General features: G+C 43.0%; 2 protein-coding genes across 4 annotated transcripts in view; one reads left to right on the top strand and one right to left on the bottom strand.

Moving 5' to 3' along the window:
• The window catches only part of LOC126354424 (tubulin polymerization-promoting protein homolog), a 284,058-nt gene that overhangs the window by 145,871 nt on the left and 120,686 nt on the right, over window positions 1-17,501 (bottom strand). The gene's annotated exons all lie outside the window — the stretch shown is intronic.
• The window catches only part of LOC126354422 (tubulin polymerization-promoting protein homolog), a 391,584-nt gene continuing 379,216 nt past the window's right edge, over window positions 5,134-17,501 (top strand). The window contains exon 1 of one of the 2 annotated variants that reach the window (XM_050004054.1): window positions 5,134-5,355. The gene's annotated coding sequence lies outside the window, so the exon portion shown is untranslated. The remainder of the gene's footprint in view (window positions 5,356-17,501) is intronic. The other variant, XM_050004053.1, reaches the window with a different exon arrangement.

Here is a 17,501-nt window from a genome sequence, read left to right on the forward strand (position 1 = left end):
CCCGAGAGTACTGGTGGGGTCACATATTTTCACTAACATTGCCACTCCCCATATAGTAATGGCGACCCCATGGAGAAAAGAGAAAAGGCAAAGAATGTAAGGAAACGCAGAATTAAGAGTTTAACGAAATGTAATAGCGTCGTATCCTTTCACTGTGGAATTCATGGTTTACACATAAAGTCATATTTGGACAGTGCAAAGTGTACAATGTAGCGGTCACTTGAAGGTAAAGCAGCAGGCAGATATACGAGTCATTGATAAAATGCTGCGAAACTGGACTTTTCCTCAAAGGATGTCTCATGCAATAAACACTTGTACGGCTCATTTTTGAACACTCTAACCGTAGTACTCTAACTGTAGTTCTTGTCACGTAGCGTTAATAGTGACATAGAACGCATACAAAGAGAATGTTCCACAGGTTCTTTTGACTGGCGAGAGAGTGAAATCAACAATGTTAACTGTTTCACTCAAAACTGTGTAAATGCAAAACTTCATTACTGTTTCGTGAAGATTCAATCGCTGTATTGCCGTCTTCTATCAGCAGGATTGCACCAAATAATGAAACGTAACTCTTCGTTCCCTCTTATTTACCAAGAATAGTGTTTTACTCCCAATTGTCACATAGTATTTGGACAGACATACGTTAAATTTTCATGGTCAGGGTACGTGAAGAAGAGCGACCCATTCTAAACCTGTCATGTGTTTTAAGTAAACGCCACTTAAACCAAACTGAGTGGTTGTGGTACTACCTAGAATCGTATTTCACAGTCACGGGGCCTCTGTGCGTAGTTTGGGCTTGGCGCTGGAGAGCAGTCTGGTGATCAAAATCACTAGGGTGCCATATGTCCGGTTTACAGTTGTATACTTGTGCAAGAAAACCCTTTTACACCAAGACTCTAACCAGTCCTCTCCGGGCGCAGTGCCTATGCGACGGGAAATGTGACAATTTGCAACTCAGTCTATAACACCAGATTTAGTCCGCTTACACTCCGTTACCCCTATTACATTTGTTGATATTCATTTTATTACCTACTTCAAAGACATTTTTCCTTTCAACCGATCTTCCTAGTTCATCGCTGTGTCTTCACAAGGTCTTAATCGTGTTTTTATTTTCTTCTTTGATTATTTTTACAATTATTACATAGACCCTCAAATTACGCTAGTGTCTCGAGCAGTAGCTTACGGAGCTACAGAATCACAGCGAGTGACTGCACGTACGTTGAGCAGCACTAATGTCACGGCATATGATGCTTACAGTAAATGGATAGTGTGAGGAGCGGTTTCCTGTGTGAGAAAGTATCTTACAAGCTGATATATAGATTGGAGATGACCTGGACAATTAGGATTCATTGGCCATCGTTGTGTCATTACTCCTTTGCTGTAAAGTTTTAGGTTTGCTAAGTAAATGACTCGGTCAAAGTCAGCCGAGGGGACAGGAAGAAGTACGAAATAGTTCGATGTTCTATAGTAATTTTTGTAGTGCAAGAAGTCATCCAGTCAGCGCTTAGACACTATCCACACGAAATTCCTTGGTGGACCACATCTTAATATTCTACATGTTCGAGTTATTTACGTTTGTTATTATCATAATTGTATGTTTGTGAAATTCACGGTGATTATTATAAATCACCATTGTGATGGTATACCTATTTTCTGTTTATTAATGAAATCTACCGGCATTCCTACCAGAAGCCACACTTTATCAGTTTACAGTACGATGGCGCTACAGGCTGAGAGAGAAAACACCAGAAGAACTGCAACACGGAGCGACTACGAGAAGGTCTAAATGCTTACTCAAGAGGTTAATGCAAGGACGGAGTAATATCGCGTTATGTCCTCAGCAACTTGGTTTTGCACAGTGTAGCGGTACTGCAAGAAGGCCACTCGTTTCTACCTGTAGAGGCGATAAGAGGCGGATGCTGGCAGATGTGAAGAATTACGGGACTGTTAGTTTAAATAGTAATTCTTGTAAAAAACAGATACCAATTATTACAGAAGAATGGAATAAAACTGATAAAAGCCGACCTCGTGGAAACTCAGTTACGGTTCCGGAAAGATGAAGAAACACGAGAGGCAATACTAAACGTACGAATTATCCTGGAAGATAGGTTAAAGAAAGGCAAACTGACATTTTGTAGCATTTGTAAATTTAGAGAAAGTTTTTGAGAATGTTGACTGGAATACACTCTTTTAATTTTTGGAAGTAGTAGGCATAAAATAGAGGAAGCGAAAGGTTATTCACAACTCGTACAGAGACCAGAGAGCAATCATGAGAGTCTAAGGGTATGAAAGAAAGCAGCGGTTGAGAAGCGAGTATGATAGGATTGTAGCATTCCCCGATGTTATTCAATCTGCATTCAGGAAGCAGTAAAGGAAACAAAGTTTAGCGAAAAGAAATAAAAACTTTGTGGTTTGGCGATGACGTTGTAATTCTATAGGAGACAGCAAAGTACTTGCAGGAGCAGTTGAACGGAATGGACAGTGTCTTGAAAGGAAGCTACAAGATGAACAAAACGAGGATAGTGGAATGTAGTCCAATTAAATCAGGTGACACTAAGCGAATTACATTCAGAAATGAGACGCTGAAAGTAGTAGATGACTTTTGCTATTTGGGCAGCAAAATAACTAGTGATGGTCGAAGTAGAGAGGATATAAAATATAGTCTGGCAGTAGCAAGAAAAATATTTCTGAAAAATTAGAATTCCTTAACATCGGTATTGGGAAGTCTTGTCTGGAGTACAGCCCTGCAAGGAAGTAGAACGCGGACGATAAACTGTTCAAACATGAATAGAGTAGATGCTTTTGAATTGTGATGCGACAGAAGAATGCTGGAGACTGGCTGGATAATTGTAATAACTAACGCGCAGGTACCAGAGTTGCGCTCTATCAAAACTACGGTTCAGTATTTTTAGTACAATACGTAAATGACGCAATAAAGTGTAGGATTACTGGCAGCATTGCTAGGAAAAGAGACAAAGAAATGTGTGACAGAGAAAATGAGAGCTGATGACTTCATTTTGTTTTTTGTTTGTTTCGCACATACTTAGAACGGCAAATTGTTCAGTGTTAGTCCACCAAGTATTTTATATCCTTAAAAAATAACCACAGCATTTAATGGCTCGTAAAAATTAGTTTATTGCATAACTTTCACGCTTTTATGTAACCTAAGCAATTATTTTTTATGTAGGTGCAGTTTATATGAAAAAAGGTAAAATAATCTATATAATTATTGTTCTTATTTTGTACCCAATAGAACATTCTTCGTCATGACTAAAGGCGAGAGTTTCTTGTTATCATTGATAAATGCGAAACTTGTTTATGAAGAACACAGATTTTATAGAAGCTCGATGAAGTATTGAAGTGATATTCGATGTGTTCTTGTTTTGCAGTTTTCTAATTTTACCTTTTTACATTAAACTGAGTTTTCATACAACATATTTGTATTGCTTTCTATTTTTACTGCAACATCCCTTCATTTCACGTTACAAATCAACAATTTTAAGAATGAAATTTCAAGTAAACATTGACAATTTCAATTTTTCTGCAACTACTGTTTATTTTTAAGTAACGGACAGGAGGATAACTATGCAGAACAAAAATGTTCCGTAGGTTATATGACTCTTTCTGTATTCTCGATCATTTTTTAAACTGTTCACCGCTGCCTGTTTCTTGGGGAACATAGTACACAAATAAGACTATCGAAATGAGGTAACGCTTGATAGGTATGCAACACACATAACATATAGGTAATGCGGTTACGATCTTAACTGTGGTGTGCGCACTGTAAGACCTTTGGTACACACACCATCAGATTATTTGACTTGTCGCTCTAACGACGTAGGCAAGTGTCAGCAATATGTTTCGTGGTCTTATCGTGGCGTGTTTGTCTTCCGCCGTTAGGTCAGACGATAGAAATGCCACTTGCACACTTAGACTAGCAGATTGACAGTGACCAACTTTAAACAGAACTTGATTAATTTTCATATTTATTAAAATAATAACAATCATAAACCTTACTTCACTTGATTCTGGATGCTATTTACAATTGACAATCTGAAGTTCCTTTGATCTTGGTATGTTAATCTTATTCTCACAAATCTCTGATACTTGACAAAGTGTCTACACATTTCTCTTCATGGCTATGTACAGGAATCTGATAATCTTATTAGGCGCAGACTGAAACTTGACTAAAGACTAATTGGAGGTCTGTACACTCGTTATAATACCTCGAGCGTTCAGGTATCATTGCACGAGTGTGATCCGCGAGGAGAATAGGTTCTAAGTTAGCAGCAATCTCATTGGCTGCGTTACATATTAATACGCGGATAGGCGGAAGCAGAATTTGGTCCTTCTCTAAGACAGCGCCATCTCGTAGTGCGGAGACGGACGATCGCTACGCCTGCGCTGTTGTGCTTAGCGGGGCGCGCTCTGTTGGGAAAGTTGTGTACGCGCTGACTACGCGGAACTATGTACACAACATTAACTAAGGCAACTAGGAAAACCACTGTAGTTCAGATGGTTCAAATGGCCCTGAGCACTATGGGACTAAACTTCTGAGATCATTAGTCCCCTAGAACTTGGAACTACTTATACCTAACTAACCTAAGGACATCACACACATCCATGGCCGAGGCATGATTCAAACCTGCGACTGTAGCGGTCGCGCGGTTCCAGACTGTAGGGCCTAGACCCACTCGGCCACAGCGGTCGGCAAACTACCGTAGTCTATAATTTCTTACGATAACCTATGGTAGTCTACGGTAGTTTTATAACTCTAGCAATTATAGAATAAAATGGGAATAATTTATGGTGCAGCTTAACTAAAAGAGAAGTCGGTTGCTACGTCACATCCTGAGATCGTTAGTTTGATAATGCGGGCGGGGGGGGGGGGGGGGGGGGGGAGCGGAGTAGAAGGTGAAGCCGTAGTGGCAGAACAACGGATGGATGCACCAAGCAGACTGAAATGATGATGATTTTTGTAAATGATGGAGTAGCGTTTATCAGCCAAGTCCTTGGACAGAAGACCACAACAACGACACATCGTTTCCACGTGCGCTGAAAACGTTTTGCCACGGTAAACAAACAAACGCGCGTTCTCTGCGGACTCGCAACGACCTCTGGCAGGCTACTACTTTTTCGCGAGCAGCCGTGCAGGCAGGCACCGCGCGCCTGCGCGCTGCCGACGCCGCCTCTAGCGCCAGGCGCCGCCCAGCCGCGCAGGTCAGTCCGCCGGCTACTGGTGCAGTGCCGGCCCAGCGCTTCGACGAGACGATACGCGCCGCGCACGCAGACGCGCCGCTTCGCACGCAGCACACGCATCGATCCGCGCTCCACACTCTCTCAGCAGCCCTGCAGGTAGGCCCAGTGCATCGCCGTGCTGCATAAATACGCGAAGGGAGCCACTACCGGTTCGATCACACTATAGCCGACAAATCTCTGGAAACAGTAACTGCTGCAAAATACTTACGAGTAATGCTCCGGAGCGAGCTAAACTGCAGTAAGCAAATAAAACTACGAGGGGCGTCCAATAAGTATCACTTTTTTTTCTTTCTGAAAGTAGGTTCGTTTATTTCCAGAGCCCATTACACCGCATTATTCCCCACTTTACAAATCCCTATTTTTCAAAATAATCTCCGTTCAGTGGGACGGCCTTACGCCACCTTACAAGGAGGGCCTGTATGCCAGCATTGTCCCACTCTAGTCGTCTCCATCGCAGCCAACGTCTTGCTGCGACAATAACCTTCCAATCATTCACGTACTACTTCCCGCGGAGTGCATCAATCGTTGGACCAAACAGAAGACGGAAGGTGCGCGATCTGGGCTGTGTGGTGAATGAGGAAGAACAGTCCAATGAAGTTTTGTGAGCTACTCTCGGGAGCGCAGACTCGTATGAGGCCTTGCGTCGTCACGGAGAAGTTCGTTTGCATTTTTGCGACGACGAACCCGCTGAAATCGTTTCTTCAATATACTGAGGGTATCACTGCAGAAGTCATAGCTGTGTGCTGCCGGTCGGCACGCACGAGATCGGACAGGTCTGCGCGATCTCGTTAAGGGGTGTAGGACGTCAGACGGGCCTACTTGAAGCAGGAGAGGCACCACTGAACATTTTAATTTCCACTGTCTACACTTTTACAAATAAATTCATAAAACTTCGAAAGCATGATCAAGAAGGATTCAGGATTCACACTCATAGCAGTGGAAGCTCAAATACGTAACGAAATACATTTTTTTACATGTGAAATTTCATCATTTTTTCATTTACTACCGGCTGCAGTTGTTGCTATAGGTACACTTTTCTTCCTAAGTAAGAGAGATTCTTTGATGAATTTTGCACAGCATACAAACTATAGTTACACGTGTATAAAATTTAGTAATTAATGAAAAAATGAATGAACTGTTACATTTTAAACTTCATGTTTAGAAAAAACTCAAATTTTATAGTAAATTATCTCAATTTGTACCACAGTTTTTAATAGATTTGGAAAATTCTAGAGTTTCATACACCTGTAAGTACTGCTTGTATTCTGTGCAAAATTCATCGAAGAATCTCTCTCACTTAGGAAGAAAAGTGTAACTACAGAAACAAATGCAGCCAGTAGTAAGTGAAAAAAATGATGAAATTTCACATGTAAAAAAAAGGTATTTTGCTATGTTTTTAAACTTCCACTGCTATGAGTGTGAATTCTGAATCCTTCCTGGTCATGCTGACAAAGTTTTATGAATTTATTTGTAAAAGTATAGACAGTGGAAATTAAGATGTCCTGTGGTGCCTCTCCTGCTCCAAGTCGGCCCGGTTGACGTCCTACTCCCCTTAAGATGATGACAGACGCCTCGCCCAACGATTCGCCGTGCTTTTGTCCACTTCCAGGTCTCCATAGACATTCTGCAAGCGTCTACGAATAACTGCAATGTTCTGGTTTTCTGTCAAAAGAAACGCAATGACAACTGTCGGCTTGGAACGCACCTCCGCTGCAAACGCCATTTTAAAGGCGACCTATAGCGCCGCTACCCATCGGAACTTCATAAAACTATAGGATGTGAAGTGGGAATATTCAGTGATGCACCACAACAAACTCTGCATTTTTTTCAACCGGAATCTATCGAGAAAAATGGTGTTCTATTACTTCTTGAACATCCCATGTAGGTGTAAGAAAAGCATACGACAGGCTGAAATTAATTGGCAGAATCTCAAGCAAATGTTGTTCATCCGTGAAAGAAGTGGTTTACAAAACACTCGTTCCACCGATTTTTGATTACTACTCAGCAGTCTGAAACCCCCACCAAGTTAATTAAAGAGAGGGAGAAGGCCCAATGAAGAACGGCGGAGATGCTCAACGAATTCCAGAAACAGACGGTACAAGAGAGGACCAGTGCGTGACGGGGAAGTTTGCTGTAGAAATTTTGGAATCTCGTAACATATTACTTCATCTCAAATACGAGGATCATTCAGTAAATAATATCCAACATTTTTTCCTCTGAACATATTCATTCTTAAAAGTTAGAATTTGATGAAAATATCAGTCAACATTTCTTTTACACTTGCTATTTTTCAACATAGTCATTATCACGTTCTATGGCTTTGCCGTCAGTGCTGTGTAACAATACGTACTCCCTTTTGGGAAAAGCACTTGTCCTGTGCTCGTAGCCATATTTTCAATGAGCGAATTACGCTATCGTTATCTTCATTGTGTGTCCTCCTAGAGAATTCACAAGTGGTCCAAACAGGTGGAAGTTCAAGGGCGCCGGGTCTGGGCAAAAATGTCCTACTCCAATTTGACGATGTGTTCTCGGGTTCTGAGACATGTGGGGGCGTGCATTGTCGCGTTGGAACAAGATTGTTGTCAGAAATAACACGTCGAAAACGGTTCTTGAGTTAGTTCAGAGTCTTCTCACATATGATGCATATATCCAGACTAAAGCGGTGAATGAAAATCTGTACCAAGGTCGGGATTCAAACGAGGATCTCCCGTCGTTTCATTCGACGTGAAGGCGCTATTCCAATACAGTTGGAGAGCCTCTGCAATGATGTTCGAGCTTAGGGTGAATACCTTATTGAGTGAGTCGTGAATGAGTTTCGATTGAAGAGGGAGGCGTGCTAGGGTAGTCCGTGCAGTAATGCAAACCCACTGTGCAACCGTGGCGTAGTGGTCAGTGCATCTGCCTCCTGAGCTGGAGATCCGGGTTCGAATGCCGTCCTTTGTGTAATTTTCATTCATCTCTTTAATCTTGAGACTTGGAAATGTCTCTGGAACCATATAGTTTCATTTGACTTCTCATATATGACGTCATCAGTACTCCAAAAGATAATCATCATGATTTTGCCAGCAGAGGGAACTGCCTTGTATTTCTTTTTTGGTGATTGCGGGTGATGCCACTCCAGTGACTAAATTTTATTTCGGCTCCAAGTGAGGCACCAAGGTTTTCTCCCCTGTAACGATCAGTGACAGATCGGTCTCTCCATTCGCCTTAAACTGCTCCAACATTCCACACGATAAGGCTTTTCTTTGAATCTTATGGTTTCTTATGAGAATTCGTACAATTCCTCTTAAATACCCAAGAGTCCTCAGTCACATCACACTCTCTTCCAATTCTCGCAGATTGCTAGATGTGATGCACCGGTCTACACGGACAATTGTATCTACGCAATTCATCAATGCTTGTGACAGGACGTCCCGAACGGGACATATCAAGGAACTCAGATTCTGTGCTTCCAACGACGCCTGAAATACAGGGTGGTTGTAATTAAACTTTCGCTACTTGAGCTAGTGTAGACGGAAAACTATCTTCCGTACGGGTAGCCAACCTTATAGGAATGATGTTTAAACCACGCGCTGCGGGATTTATGTTGTCACTAAAGTTACTGTCATAACGTTCCATTGGGTGCCTGTACTAGTATGGTGACGCAGGATTGAGTCATAAGCATATGTGTGCATTACAGTTGAAGACAGTCAATATGGACCTGGACGAGGTTATAAGGGCTTTACTCATAAAGATGTTTTATCAGAATAACAGCAATAGTACTGCAGTTCTTCCCTAGTATCGACACGTTAAAGGAACGCGGAGAGGTCTCTTCCGCACTGGGGATGAAGGATATGATTCGGAAGTTCGATTTAACTGGCGATTTGGGAATTGCTACGGGGAGAGGCCGATGGCCAATTGCGCCACGAATTGTTGAAGACGTTACTGTTGCCACGGCTGGGAATACTGGACTGAATGTGTGATCTTCATTAGTGCTCGAGCTGTGTCACGATAGCCGAATATTCCATAGTCCCCCGTTGTTTCGGGCAGCAGTAGAGAAATCTCTAGTGCGATGCCAGGCTGTCGTGGATTCAGGTGGTCGTCACATTGAGCATAGTTTGAACCTGAAACGTGAACATTAACAACTGTCACCGAAAGTGTAATCATAACCATCCTGTATCTCCCAACATCACTCCTATCAGCTGCATCATTGCCAAACACTGCAAACATATTTTTATGGATGTTCACAACGTTCTCTTCTCCGCAACCAAGAATTCAGTCTTGCGCATAGGCTACTTTAATGGTTCACTGCAGCTCTGCAGTTTGTCGGAATTGTTGGAAAAAGCATACATTATCCTGCACCTGAGATTATACTTCCTATAACCCATATATTAATAACTGAAAAAAATTTTGGCCATTATTGACTGAATGACCCTCGTACACCTAGCTAAATCATCACTACTACAAAATTAGGACTTTACCGACAATCATTCTTCCGACGAACCATTCGTGTGCGCAACAGGGAAGGGGGCAGGGGAACATAGAGGTTACAGAAGTACCCTCCGCCACACTGCGTAAGATGGCCTCAGAGTATACAGTAGAGGCTGACGTACATGTAGTTTGGGCGCAACGTTTCAACCTGCCAGTGAGTCCGTAGACTAGTGGTTCACAGACTTTTTTAGTTGCTAGCGCCTTTAATATATCAGAATTTGTTCTGCGGCACCGCAACTATAGGCATTAGTCCGTCTAAGACAGGGCCCGCCGCGGTGTGTCAATTTCCACGCTGGCCAAGGCTCGGCCTATCTCGGCTTTGCTTGTTCCTTCCCGAAAGTACTTAGTACAGGGCGACAAACGCGACAATTCATCTAGTATTTGGGTGTGGCGTTATTCGGTCGGAACAACTCTCTTCACTTCGGCAGAACTGTTGTCAGTGCTGTTTACCCTTCGCTGTTTGTTCGTGGTGCGCAGCTCGTGGTCGTGCGGTAGCGTTCTCGCTTCCCGCGCCCGGGTTCCCGGGTTCGATTCCCTGCGGGGTCAGGGATTTTCTCTGCCTCGTGATGACTGGGTGTTGTGTGATGTCCTTAGGTTAGTTAGGTTTAAGTAGTTCTAAATTCTAGGGGGCTGATGACCATTGATGTTAAGTCCCATAGTGCTCAGAGCCATTTGTTTGTTCGTGACACGAAGGACCTTCACAGGTCTAGGGGCTGTTTGCATGAAAAGAGGCAGTCCTGCGGTCTGTTGTCATTGGACTTTAAAACTGATTGGCAACGACAGAAGAGGGAGATGAGAAGGTTCAATATATATAATGCAGTCGCATAAGCGACGGGTGCTGCACAATTGTTATTGTTATGAAAATATATTACAATAGCAAGCTTAAAATTACGATTGACAAACAGGATTCATCATTCTCTACATCACGTAGCACTTCGCAATAAATTTGCAGGCGTGCACCACGGAATAAAATGGTGATATTAATAGCAAAATTTTTGAAGTCACACTCTCATTTGCACCAGCTTACGATGGGGTTGAACAAAGAGTATGGAGATTTTATATATTGTTGCAAAGGACATTGCTTAAGTCAAGGGCATGTCCGGACGAAGGAAACACGAGTGCAGGAACGAAAATTAGGTCATTCGGAATGGATTACAGGCCTCGCATTTTAAGTGGACTTAACTGGACGCTGCCCACAGTAAGACACTGCCCACAGTAAGACATTGCAAAACATTGCAAAGTGTGAAATAACTTCTTTCTGATCTACTTGGGGATGCAGTTAAAAAGAAAATAGAGTTATAGAAGGGGCTCATTCTCACAAACACAGTCCAATTCGCTAACCTGACTGTCGTTAAAGAAAACGCAAGGTTTGAAGAATTCATTGTGACCTTGAAAGAATTACAACGAGTAGTTTTGAGGACACTGCCAATCTTACATTTATTTTCGAGATATTCAGTTGAAAGCGACCCTGTGCATAAGCAGATGTAACTGACTGATCTGCAAAGTAATTGTTGTTGAAATGATAAATCCTCCACGTTAAAACTGTCCAGGACGTCTACGATGATTTTCTCAGGTAGAGTTTCCATGTCTCCATAATGAGATTGCAAAAGTGCTACAATATTTCAATCGACGTAATTGTGTGTCAGACCTTTTTCCGTTTATGAAAATAAATAAGTCGCGATTACGTGGAAACCCGAGTACGAAAATCTCTGAAATTGTGTGTGTCTGTCCATATGCCAAAGTGCGCCAATAAGAATTAAATAATGCGAAATACAAAACCAAGTCTGATGTAGTGCGAGTGCCCTACCATTTAAATGCGGCGTGTCCACATTTTCTCCCCTTTGCTCCACCTCGCGCTCAGACAGCGTTGTGTGGCAGTCGGGGAAGTGTGCGCCGAAGCTGCTTCCTATGGTGCTCGAGAGCTGAACTCTTAGCCGCCCTAATCTGATGCAGCTGAAGTATACAGTTAATGCAGATACATTAGCTTTGAAATGTAACAATAAGTGAACATTATATTTTAATTAACAAACATTTTATTCGACAAATTTGTCGTTAATATTAGTAATGAAACCTCAGATTCGGGTTGAGACAGCATAATACTATCTCCACATCTTGACTCATGATAGTTTTCATACAATAGTTACGTTTTATTACAGCGACCACGAAAAACGCAGCTTTGTACGTACTATACGATGCAGCGAACGAACTTATATATTCGTTAAGCGACTTCTAATCAAGTTGCGGAGCTATGGGGTATCGTCTCAGTTGTGCGACTGGATTCGTGATTTCCTGTCAGGAAGGTCGCAGTTCGTAGTAATAGACGGCAAATCATCGAGTAAAACTGAAGTGATATCAGGTGTTCCCCAGGGAAGCGTCCTGGGACCTCTACTGTTCCTGATCTATATAAATGACCTGGGTGACAATCTGAGCAGTTCTCTTAGATTGTTCGCAGATGATGCTGTAATTTACCGTCTAGTAAGGTCATCCGAAGACCAGTATCAGTTGCAAAGCGATTTAGAAAAGATTGCTGTATGGTGTGTCAGGTGGCAGTTGACGCTAAATAACGAAAAGTGTGAGATGATCCACATGAGTTCCAAAAGAAATGTGTTGGAATTCGATTACTCGATAAATAGTACAATTCTCAAGGCTGTCAATTCAACTAAGTACCTGAGTGTTAAAATTACGAACAATTTCAGTTGGAAGGACCACATAGATAATATTGTCGGGAAGGCGAGCCAAAGGTTGCGTTTCATTGGCAGGACACTTAGAAGATGCAACAAGTCCACTAAAGAGACAGCTTACACTACACTCGTTCGTCCTCTGTTAGAATATTGCTGCGCGGTGTGGGATCCTTACCAGGTGGGATTGACGGAAGACATCGAAAGGGTGCAAAAAAGGGCAGCTCGTTTTGTATTATCACGTTATAGGGGAGAGAATTTGGCAGATATGATACACGAGTTGGGATGGAAGTCATTACAGCATAGACGTTTTTCGTCGCGGCGAGACCTTTTTACGAAATTTCAGTCACCAACTTTCTCTTCCGAATGCGAAAATATTTTGTTGAGCCCAACCTACATAGGTAGGAATGATCATCAAAATAAAATAAGAGAAAACAGAGCTCGAACAGAAAGGTTTAGGTGTTCGTTTTTCCCGCTCGCTGTTCGGGAGTGGAATAGTAGAGAGATAGTAGGATTGTGGTTCGATGAACCCTCTGCCAAGCACTTAAATGTGAATTGCAGAGTAGTCATGTAGATGTAGATGTAGATGTCGGTAAAGCAGATGCCAGACTGAGATTCATTGGAAGAATCCTAAGGAAATGCAATCCGACAACAAAGGAAGTAGGTTACAGTAAGCTTGTTCGCCCACTGCTTGAATACTGATTAGCAGTGTGGGATCCGCACCAGATAGGGTTGATAGAAGAGATAGAGAAGATCCAACGGAGAGCAGCGCGCTTCGTTACAGGATCATTTAGTAATCGCGAAAGCGTTACGGAGATGATAGATAAACTCCAGTGGAAGACTCTGCAGGAGAGACGCTCAGTAGCTCGGTACGGGCTGTTGTTGAAGTTTCGAGAGCATACCTTCACCGAAGAGTCAAGCAGTATATTGCTCCCTCCTACGTATATCTCGCGAAGAGACCATGAGGATAAAATCAGAGAGATTAGAGCCCACACAGAAGCATACCAACAATCCTTCTTTCCACGTACAATACGAGACTGGAATAGAAGGGAGAACCGATAGAGGTACTAAGGGTACCCTCCGCCACACACCGTCAGGTGGCTTGCGGAGTATGGATGTAGATGTAGATGTAAGCTTTGCCACTGAGTAGCCGGTATTCATGTTTTACTGATACCCAACAATCATGAAGTTCCATGTCCCAGTTTTTGACTTCAGTGTACTGTTGCAACAGAGATCAATAACATTTTCCTCTTCTACAGCAGTAAATTCAGATAAAACTATAGCCGGCCGGTGTGGTCGAGCGGTTCTAGGCGCTTCAGTCTGGAACCGCGAGACCGCTACGGGCGCAGGTCCGAATTCTGCCTCTGGCTTGGATGTGTGTGATGTCCTTAGGTTAGTTAGGTTTAAGTAGTTCTAAGTCTAGGGGACTGATGACATCAGATGTTAAGTGCCATAGTGCTCAGAGTACTTAGAGCCGTTTGAACCATTTAGATAAAACTATGGCTGTGAACAGGCCATGAATGCACGTGACTTTCTTTATATTACGTGTTTGAAAGTATGTCTCAAATCACTCCTATGTGTGACCTTCAGAAGCAACTCTTATACTCAATGAGAAATCAGTTTCACTGGAGATTTTAAACTGACGTAACCAGGGAAAACGCCAAAGATAACATGGGTGACGGTGTTCCGGAAGGAAGGCCGTCAACAAAGACTACAGAAGACAATGTCCAGCAGTCGAGAAACTCATTCGAAGGAATCGTAAATTTTCCAAATCTTCATTAATATTTTTCCACAGTAATTCTCTTTTTTCTCGTTTGCGTTCTCCATCAGCGGTCCTTAACTGAAAAACAGCCGTGTATTTCAACAAGTTTGAGCATGATTGATTTTAAGTCGTGCGTGCTTTGTTCTTGCCGCGGGAGATTCAACTCATCGTACTTTTCAAAGATATTGCGTAAGTATACTAGATTAACTACGACATCCGCATACGTGAAGTCTTTGACACTTGTTTTTCTTCTTTGGCAAGACAGTACATTTCTTGTGCGACAGTCTAAAAATCGTGAGTGGTAATAGCATAACAAAGGCGTGTATTCACCACACATATTCTCACGAAGAATTTTAATAAATCTTCCATTCACTGAACGAGTTTACTTTACGATACAATATTCACCATATGTCCTTTAGTTGGTAATAGCTACACGTCACAAACCTTACAACGGATCGCGGACGTAAGTCACAAGATTTCTAGTTGACCTCTGTGTAGCCATTGGTATTGCAGCCTGTGTTCGATACTGGAATGTTTTTGCGCTGTCCTTAAAGTCCAGCGGGGGCTCCTCAGGCCGTGCAACACCACGTCTCGGAATGAAGATCAGACCATACGAAGTAGCTTCTCAAATATGTGGCCGCCTCGCACATTTTCTCAGCAATAGAATGCAATCCAGTAGGTTATCCTGGAGGGAGAGTGTTTATGGCAGACATGAAATGAGCTCTCCTGTCCACCGTGTACATAAACGTTCTGTCGGGTACGGCGAGCAGCAGTCTATGCGCGGATCGTGTCGTTGTGCAGAGGAAGTTTTCGTCGTTGAATGGCTGAAGATATAGAATTTAATTTCGTGCGATGAAGGTCAGCTTGATTTAAACATGGATAACTGTAAGTTAATGTGGATGCGAAGGAAAAACACAATGTTCGAATATAGTAATAACTGTATTCTAGCCGGCCGCGGTGGTCATGTGGTTCTAAGCGCTGCAGTCCGGAACCGCGGTACTGCTACGGTCGCAGGTTCGAATCCTGCCTCGGGCGTGGATGTGTGTGATGTCCTTACCTTAGTTAGGTTTAAGTAGTTCTAGGGGACTGATGACCTAAGATGTTAAGACACATAGTGCTCAGAGCCATTTGAGCCATTTTTTGAACTGAATTCTACTTGACTCAGTCATGATGCGAAATGACATCATGTGGTTCAATGACACAGTGTAAGCCTTCCGAGTGGACGCTCCTTGCGAGTTCGACTTTCATCAACCCAGTGTACTGTATTATACAGCCTAGTAAAGGGTGCCTAAAGTTTAACTTAGAATCCGATCCGCGTGTCGTTCCTGGTGACTACTCAAATGGTTGAAAGGTGAATGATCGGTTAAAGGTAAATGAAAATTTCTGTCGTTCTACCGGAGTTCGACCCCACGACCTTTCGGTTTCCTAGCAAGCATTTAACCACTAAACCACCAGGACCGACACGATTGGAAGTGCAACGAGCACATGGGGTCAGTTTTAGGGAAGGTGAGTGGCGACTAATGTGTATGGATGATTTGTGGTACGACATTATGCATCTACGCTCTTACGATCCTTTCTCAAATACTGCTCGAATATTTGTGATACCTACCAGGTTTGATTAAAGGAAGACATCGAAGAAATTCAGAAGTGTGCTGCTAGATTTGGTATCATTCGGTTCTGTCAGTGTTATGGACCTGCTAGGTCAGCTTAGAAGGGAATCCTCGGAGGCAAGAAAACGATTTTATTGCGAAAACCTATCGATAAAGTTTAGAGAACCAGAGTTTATGACAGATTGATAAACGATTCTGCTGTCTCCAAAAAATAGATGTCGATGATATTTGGTTTGTGGGGCGCTCAACTAAGCGGTCATCAGCACCCGTACTACAAAGTCCCAGTTCTTTACACAGTCACGAATGATGATGATGATGATGAAATGATGAAGACAACGCGAACACCCAGTCCCCGGACAGAGAAAATCCCCAATCCGGCCGGGAATCGAACCCGGGATCTCGTGATCCAGAGGCAGCAACACTAGCCACTTTTTCTTTTATAATCTTTTTTTTTCGTAACTGGTCGTTGTATTTGTTCGGGGCAGACGTCCTATGACACTTGTTGAAGTTCTTCGTTAATACATTAACTCAGTTTTTTTTATTACTGAGGGCAGCTAACCCTCTGGCCGAACACGCTGAGCTACCGTGCGAGCATCACTAGCCCACAAACTGCAGACGGAAAAAATACAGCAGATAATGGCTAGTACAGAGGCATACAAGCGAATGAGTTTTTCACACTAAATTTGCGAGCGGAACAAGAAAGGGATACCCTCCACCAAGCCCTATACAGTGGCTTCCGGAGAATGTATGTAGATGAACTTGTATATTCCTCGGACCACCAGCAAAAAGAAACTGTAGCCTGCAGGAAACATTCACTGACAGGACTGCAACAGTTACTGAATTTCACATCAATACATGTAATCCGGAACTGAGATACTTATCATAATACGGAATGAACTTTTGAAGCCCTGTGTCGTAGAAGTCTGCCGTCCGGGATAGGAACCGGTTTGTGAAAACAATCTGGAACTATTTGTCCCTAACAGAATATTGACGGGACAGGACTTTCTTCAGGTGTAATAAATTATGAAAATCGCTGGGCTGGGTAGGAGGTAAAACAGTTCCCGGAAGAAAATGTATTGAGTATTGAGCCGTGTGTGGGTATGCGGTGCTACGGATCAGTACACCGTGTGTGCTGTGCATCCCGTACTTGTCATTCTGATTAGACAGCTGCAGTCTTCACAACCGGAAAATCACTGCGGCCGCTGCTTCACAAGGTCGCTGTTGACGAGGCGTTAACAGCGACCTCCGAGAAATAGCCTGCACCTAGCTGCTTGCTCCTGGCATGTCCCCCGTGCACTAGGCAGAGCGGCTGTTCATTGCGTTGGGCTATACATTCCGTGTGTTTGGACGCTTTGGCACAGGACTGTCACTCAGATGTTAGGAGAAGCAGTTGTAGCGGCCAACTGCAGACGCCACAACAATGATAACATTGGACGGCCTGGAACTGCCAACCACACAAGAGGCATGGTTTGTACGTCCTGCGCTCGTTACTTCCTGTCACAAACTATGCCACTCCATCTTCTGCCGTTCCGGGAAATTTTCTGGACAATCCTCGTAAATAGACTAATCAATATCTAGAGAAAACATATCACGCGTAAATTGCGTACTGCATTCGGGCACAAGCGCTAAGCTGTAAGGTACGATGGAACGGTCCGCTTACACTAGTCAACAAACTTACACTTTTTTTCAGCATCTGGTCTATAAATTAGTGGATCAATGTAA

Source organism: Schistocerca gregaria, chromosome 3, assembly GCF_023897955.1.
Source record: "Schistocerca gregaria isolate iqSchGreg1 chromosome 3, iqSchGreg1.2, whole genome shotgun sequence".
Lineage (NCBI taxonomy): Eukaryota > Metazoa > Arthropoda > Insecta > Orthoptera > Acrididae > Schistocerca > Schistocerca gregaria.